This window comes from Mandrillus leucophaeus, unplaced genomic scaffold (genome assembly GCF_000951045.1).
Source record: "Mandrillus leucophaeus isolate KB7577 unplaced genomic scaffold, Mleu.le_1.0 Scaffold522, whole genome shotgun sequence".
Taxonomy (NCBI): domain Eukaryota; kingdom Metazoa; phylum Chordata; class Mammalia; order Primates; family Cercopithecidae; genus Mandrillus; species Mandrillus leucophaeus.
In genome coordinates, this window is record NW_012105609.1 from 625,636 (window position 1) to 631,192 (window position 5,557).

The 5,557-nt window shown below is 50.6% G+C and overlaps 1 long non-coding RNA gene across 1 annotated transcript in view; it reads right to left on the bottom strand.

Moving 5' to 3' along the window:
- Window positions 1–2,279: 2,279 nt before the first annotated feature.
- The window catches only part of LOC105551466, a 10,639-nt gene continuing 7,361 nt past the window's right edge, over window positions 2,280–5,557 (bottom strand). The window contains exon 2 of the long non-coding RNA XR_001007866.1: window positions 2,280–2,949. This is a non-coding gene — a long non-coding RNA (uncharacterized LOC105551466). The remainder of the gene's footprint in view (window positions 2,950–5,557) is intronic.

Genomic DNA, 5,557 nt, shown 5'->3' on the forward strand with positions numbered 1-5,557 from the left:
CCAGGCTGGTCTCGAACTCCTGATCTCAGATGATTTGCCTGCCTTGGCCTCCCAAAGTGCTGGGATTACAGGCGTGAGCCACCGCGCCTGGTCTCTTTTTTGGATACAAAGTCTGGCTCTGTAGCCTGGAGTGCAGTGGCACCATCTTGGCTCACTGCAACCTCCGCCTCCTGGGTTCAGTGATTCTCCTGCATCAGCCTCCTGAGTAGCTGGGATTATCGGCGCACACCATCACGCCTGGCTGATTTTTGTATTTTTAGTAGAGACGGGGTTTTGCCATGTTGGCCAGGCTGGTCTCAAACTCCTGACCTCGTGATCTGCCCCCCTCGGCCTCTCAAAGTGCTGGGATTACAGGCATGAGCCACCACACCTGGCCTAAACCCCTAATTTCGTTCAAAGAGACAGATTTGAGACTGATCTCTCATCTCAGCTGGAATACATGAATAAAGCCTTCTTTCCTGGCAATGCTCGTTTCAGTGATTGGCTTTCTGTGTGGCGAGCAGCAGGACCTAGACCAAACCCCTAGGTCATTTCAGTCACAACATAAACACTGACTATGTTCAGGTTGTGGACTCTATATTTTTCATTTGAGTTTTTAGATTATTACAAATTAGGAATTGTACTTGTGTGTATGTGTGATTTCTGGGTAACTAGAAAGGTGAGAAGGGTTGGCATTTTGAAAGTACATTAGAAATAATCCAGTGGCTTTCTAGATTTCCAGTGAGAGCCAGTTGTTGTCATTATGTGGAAACTTAGCGAGGAAATACAGGTGATTTTGTGTCTTTGTAAGGTTTGGAGGTTGGGGGCCTTGGAAGCTCTACGAAGGCTCTGGGGTGAGCCCCTAGGGGTATAGGGCCATGGTGTAATGAGGGCTGCCTAAATCAAAGGAAAAACTAACAATTCCACTGCCTCTTATGATTCAACAAATCTGGAGTTTTAGATAAATTCAGAGACAAGAGGGGGCAGGCAGAATGAAAAATGATGTCACCTGCCACACTCAGTTTTCCTACAAGAAATCCCAGTGGAGAAGTGAATCCTGGCTCAGTAAATGAGTCACTGGCTTTATAAGCCAAGAAAGATGAAAAGCAGATTCCAGGAACTAAGCAAGGAGGAATCTTGGGGAAAGTGTTTCGTTTTAGTGTGAAACTGTCAAGTCGCTTGCTCCAGTGGAAACTCAGGGAGAGAAAAAACAGTGAGAAAGACTAGCGAAATAGCAAGGAACCAGACAGCTTGCCTGAGAGAGTCTGTGCCTCTGGGCAATTTATTAATAGAAGACTGAGATGCACCTACTATGCAAAAAACAAAACAAAACAAAACAAAAAAAACTAGGCAGCTCCAGAGAGGAAGACAATATCCCAGTTTCCAAGGCCCCCTGCCATTCATAATCCAACAGACAGTCATTGAGCATCCATCCAGTTCCTGTGGAAGGAGTGCACATGGATTGATGAATGAGGCACCACCATCCCCGGCCCCACAGAGCTCACAGCCATTGAGCAAGTCATCGCACTTGTGTTAAGTGAGAAGGAGGAAGGTTTGGGATGGGGGTCCTAGAAGGCTTCTCCAACACCTAGGGGAGGATCGTTCAGATATAAAGGTCAAGCTGAGGCTGGGCATGGTGGCTTACATCTGTAATCCCAACACTTTGAGAGGCTGAGGTGGGAGCATTGCTTGAGTGCAGTAGTTCAAGACTAGCCTGGGCAAAATAGTGAGACCTTGTCTTTACAAAAAAAAAAATTTTAAAGAAATTAGCTGAGCATGCTGGCACACACCTATAGTCCCAGCTACTCAGGAAGCTGAGGCAGGAAGATCACTTAAACCCAGGAGTTCAAAGTTGCAGTGAGCCATGATCATGACACTGCACTCCAGCCTGGGTGAAAGAGTGAGACCCTTACTCAAATAATAAGGCTAAGCACAGTGGCTCATGGCTGTAATCCCAACACTTTTGGAGGCCAAGGTGGGTGGATTGCTTGAGCTCAGGAGTTCGAGATCAGCCTAGGCAACATGGTGAAACCTCATTTACGTATATATATTGCTTGGGTTCCTGGGTTCAAGTGACTCTTCTGCCTCAGCTTCCCTAGTAGCTGGGATTATAGGTATGCACCACCATGCCCAACTAATTTTTGTATTTTTAGTAGAGATGATGGGGTTTTACCATGTTGGCCAGGCTAGTCTCAAACTCCTGAGCTGGTCTCAAACTCCTGATCTCAAGTGATCCACCAGCCTCGGCCTTCCAAAGTGCTGGGATTACAGGCATGAGCCACCACACTCACCCGTCTGTATATATTTAATTTTTTTAATGAAAAATAATAATAATTAATTAAGGTCAGGCTGAATTTCCGGCAGAGGCCTGGGCCAGAGAGAACAGGGCTGCTTTGGAGACCTAAAAGGAGAAGCTGTTTGGGGAGCAGAGGTACAAGAAAAGTCTAGATGAGTTCCTTCTATTCTATTTTAGGTTATTTGTTTGATTAGCAAATTTGGTGGGGTGGAGAGGGACCATCTCCCAAGTGACAGGCAGGCTTGTTTGGCACTTTTTGTTTATTTACAAAGCAATGCAATTCCTCGGTGTTCAGGAGCTCCCTGAGAAACGGGCCAGGCTCAACTCTGAGACAGGCAGAGGGCACAGCATTAGCAAAGGCCCAGAGGGACCTCGCAGAGCAGCCTCTGGGAAGACCCAGGAGTCCCTAGGGCTGGGGAAGCGAGAGGGCATTGAGGCCTGAAAGAAGACTGGGCTGATCTTCAGACTTCAGTCTAGTGGGGGGCAGGGTGAGTCCTGGAGAGACAGTGCCCCATGCAGCCAAGGCAGGGTGAGGGAGGTCACACCTCAGCACATTCTCTTCTGTGTGACGTTGGAGATCATTAACCTGCAGACCCTAACAGCTGCCACCACCACCTTCAGGAATTCAGGCCCTCCCTGCCTGGCATATTGGCCAGCACTCCCACAGCCCAGCCCTGTTGGAGAAGGAGGCAACTCATTAGATGTGCTGACACTGGCCCTCTTGGCTTTCTGGGACAGCCCTCGCCAGCATCCTGGGCTCTCAAGAGCCTGGGCTGGTGGTTGTCATCCACCCAGGACAGGAGCCCATCAAGTCCCTTCTGGTTGAGGCCCCTTGGGCCCTCAAGGATCCCAACTCTGCTCACGATGGCATCTGGGGGAGCACGGGAGCCCTGGAGGGGAAGGTAAGAGTCTTGGGTCCCAGACCAGCCTGGCCACTAACTCACTGTGGCGACCCTCAAGCATGGCCTTGCTCCCTCTGGAACTCAGTGACCTTTGAGATCTGGGACCCCTGAGTCTGGGAATTGGGCACAGAGTCAGGTGACTCAACCTGTACCTGGTCTTGGGGTATGGAACCCTGAGCAGAGCAAGTGGCCCTCTTGGAAGGGGAGGCAGACAAGGGCAGAGAAGGGGGTTGCACAGGGCTTTATAAGAGTGAAGGAGAGGTTCCAGACTCAGCCTGTGGTTCAGGAAGCTGTCTCAAAGGAAGTGGTGTCTTGGCTGAGACATCAAGGGTGAGCAGGAGTTAGGCAGGTGAAAGAAAGAGGAAAAGGCATTCAACTGCATGGCCCAGGCCAGGCACAGTGGCTCATGCCTGTAATCCCAGTACTTTGGGAGGCCGAGGTGGGTGGATCACATGAGGTCAGGAGTTTGAGACCAGCCTGGCCAACATGGTGAAACCCAGCCTCTACTAAAAATGTAAAAAGAATTAGCCGTGTAGTGATGCATACTTGTAGTCCCAGCTTCTCAGGATGCTGAGGCACGAGAATTGCTTGAACCTGGGAGGTGGAGGTTGCAGTGAGTGGAGATTGCGCCACTGCACTCTACCTGGGCAACAGAGCAAGACTCTGTCTCAAAAAAAAAAAAAGAGGCCGGGCGCGGTGGCTCATGCCTGTAATCCCAGCACTTTGGGAGGCCAAGGCAGGCGGATCATGAGGTCAGGAGATCAAGACCATCCTGGCTAACATGGTGAAACCCCGTCTTCTACTAAAGATAGAAAAAATTAGCCAGGCGTGGTGATGCGCGCCTGTAATCCCAGCTACTCAGGAGGCTGAGGCACGAGAATTGCTTGAACCTGGGAGGTGGAGGTTACAGTGAGCTGAGATCGTGCCACTGCACTCCAGCCTAGGCGACAGAGTGAGACTCCATATCAAAAAAAAAAAATGAGGGAAGGGGGCTGAGCTCCTGGAGGAGCCCACTGAGGTGCATGAAGGGAGATAGCCAGAGAAGCAGCTAGAAATCCTTCTCTTGGATCACAGAAGCCAAAGGACGCTTCAGAAGATGGAGAGGACCAGCTGTGCCCAACACGCCTGGAAAGGTTAAAGGAGGAGAGGACGGAGAAGTGGAGGGACAGGGAGCATTTCTCCCTCTTGAAGAAGCTTTGGCGTATGGCGTTTAATGGTAGCGGTGGGGTTCCCAAGATCCGTGATCAGGTCTGAGTGTCAGCAGAGCTGTCACACAGAACCGAACAGGTTGTGCACTGCACAGTGACTGTTGGTTCTTGAACCCAGGACTGGCCGCCAGGGGCACCCCCTTGAGCTGGCGGTATTTTGCTAAGTCCGACACTGCAGTGTAGACACTTCCCATACGGTGACGCCAAAGAAAAACTCTACTTCTTGGGAGCAGAGCCAGGCTCCGCTTGGGGATTCTCAGCCCCAGGTCGTCATCCGATGGGATCGGGGGATTTCCAGATGCCCGGTGGCCGGGTCTCTCCTACCGCAACACCCTGTAAGTCTCTGTCAGAGCAGTTCACCTAGCATTAGCAACTCACAGAAATAAACTATGCACCACACACTGCAGCCTTTGTCAGGGGGCCTGGGCTGACAGGGTCCCAGGGGAGCAGTTCATCCCTTGAGCTGGGAGAGACAAAGACGTCCCTCCCACTTGTCCCTTAGGAGAAAGGAGTCAGGAAGGAAGGAAGGACGCCCAGCCCAGACCTCGAGACACACAGTCAGTCGCCCCACCCCTTGCTCAAACCAGCAGAGCACCGCCCAGCTCACAGCTCCCCCTGGAGTCTGAGGCTGGACTAGTGGGGACAAAGACAGCGACACCAGCCAGCCTCAGACGGTGTCCCCAGGGAAGAGATTGCCAAGCCTAGAAATTTACACCTCCTCAGTGCAGAGGCCAGCCTGGAGATGCCCCAATAAGTAATGGCCATGTTGCTTTTGAAAACGATGCCATGTTCATTGCAAACCATTATTTGTATGAATAAATACAAAGAATCAAATAAACCAAGTGAAAGTACAACACCTGGAGATGATGGGCATTGTGGCCCTCAGGACCCATGGATGTAGTTCTCACCTGAGGAGATTCCTGCTATGCAGGCTCTTCTGGAACTTTCTCCACTCCACCATGTTTGCTGTTGTTGTTGTTGTTGTTGTTGTTGTTGTTGTTGTTGTTTGAGACAGAGTCTCGCTCTGTCGCCAGGCTGAAGTGCAGTGGTGCGATCTCAGCTCACTGCAACCTCTGCCTCCAGGATTCAAGCTATTTTCCTGCCTCAGTCTCCCAAGTAGCTGAGACTACAGGCACGTGACACCACACCCAGATAATTTTTTTTTTTTTTTT